Source organism: Anopheles nili, unplaced genomic scaffold, assembly GCF_943737925.1.
Source record: "Anopheles nili unplaced genomic scaffold, idAnoNiliSN_F5_01 U_low_cov_11, whole genome shotgun sequence".
In the NCBI taxonomy this organism is placed as follows: Eukaryota; Metazoa; Arthropoda; class Insecta; order Diptera; family Culicidae; genus Anopheles; species Anopheles nili.
The window spans coordinates 213,075-214,863 of NW_026525549.1; positions in this window are offsets into that span (position 1 = coordinate 213,075).

Sequence of the window (1,789 nt, forward strand, 5' to 3'; positions counted from 1 at the left end):
CACATGATTCCATGATTATTGAAGATATGCAGTTAGGAGAAATTCTTGATGCATATGATAAATCCCGGAAGCTTCGTCCAGTTTGCAAGAAAGCGTAGCGTCAAAATTAACATGCGAACGTGGAGGAATCGCAAGCCTCATCACCGTGTCTTGTTTAGCAATTCGTGGTTGAACTTTTCGCAGCAAGAGGTTAAAAGTTATTTCACTCATTCGCAAATAATTTTTGAAGTCCCATACATTTTCTTCTGCTAATTCACGCACCATGGAAACCTCCGTTACGACATGATTTCGCTTCCGTGTTTTCTTTCGACGTTCTTTAATTTCAACAGCTCTAATAAGTTCTAATGTAGCTCCGAGCAAATGAAAACTATGCACATCCATCATCTTTGTTAACTGAATGCGGAATATTAGTAATGACAGCATGATCTATAAAAGTTAGGGCCTTTTTAAGGATACTGGTAAATTAGAACACTGTTATTACTGTTATTGACAACGCGAGAAATTGAATTTTTTCGTACATGAATCCAAACAAACATTATTGTATAACTTAACTACGTATTTCAAAATATTACACGCGTTGTAGTTCTTGGATATGTCGGCGAATCAACTAGCAGATTAGTTGGAACTTTAAGCAAAAATTATTACAAAAATCGCACCAACTTCACCAACTTTGATACAACCGACAAAATTCAACATCAAATTTCGTCAGTTTAGGTTTGAGATTTAGCATAAATCAGTATATTTTTGTACTGCAAAATGACACACCATAGCTGAAAGTAAACATTTGATATTTAAATTTTACGTTTCATTACATACAATTTCCCATCATGTTTTCCTCCTTCGCATAGATAATTAAATGTAAGGAAAAATAACTAGCAAAAATCACTTAAAAATATTACGAAAAGTAAAATTGAAGCACAAAAAAAACAAATTCATTTCATAAAGTATCGTTTTATGAATCAAGTAAAATGATGGCTGTAACATTTTCTAAATATCATAAATTTTTATCGAAGGAAAAATTTGATTCATCCCTCTAGGTGGGTGTGCGATTATGTCTTATGGATTTTCTTTTCCTTTCACTCCACTCATGCGTCGTATACGAACTATACCCTTCTCGCATACGCTACTGCTGAAGATGGCACGATTTGGTTCCGGAACCGCGGTATAGGTTTTACATCCACCCAAAGAGAGCGCCGAGCGTAAGCGCGCTCACGGGCTTGCGTTCTCTTTACCTTTGAAAGAAAAACTGAGCTACAGAAATGAGAAATTGGAAGCGAAGCCAAGCACGCACGCAGCGTTTCCCGGTCGCGGTTGCAATTTTGACGACAAAAACCCGCATAAATTCAAGCCTTTTTGAGAGCCTCCGTCGTGAGTTTCTTTTGAGTGATTCCTGGCAGTAGGGCTGCTATTCTGCGCTTCATGAGGTAATGTTTTATTTTGATCAGCGATCGCACGATGTGGACGCATGATTACGGTACCAGAGCATGATATTTTGACCAGCGGAATAGACCAAAACACGCATGAAATGCAGCCGCCTGCCCTTTTTTCTAGTATTACGAGTTCATAGAGATCCTCAATGTCCTCTCACTTTTGGAGAGTAAAATAATAATGAACCGATAATAAGCAAATTAACATACTTTTTTTTTACTATCATTGAAACTGATATCTGATGTTTTACCTTCATCATATCATATATTGACATCTTATCATATATATTGATCATATATAAGAATTTGGAGATTGCTGTGGCATTCGACACTGATTGTAGTTGAAAAGCAATTATAAGATT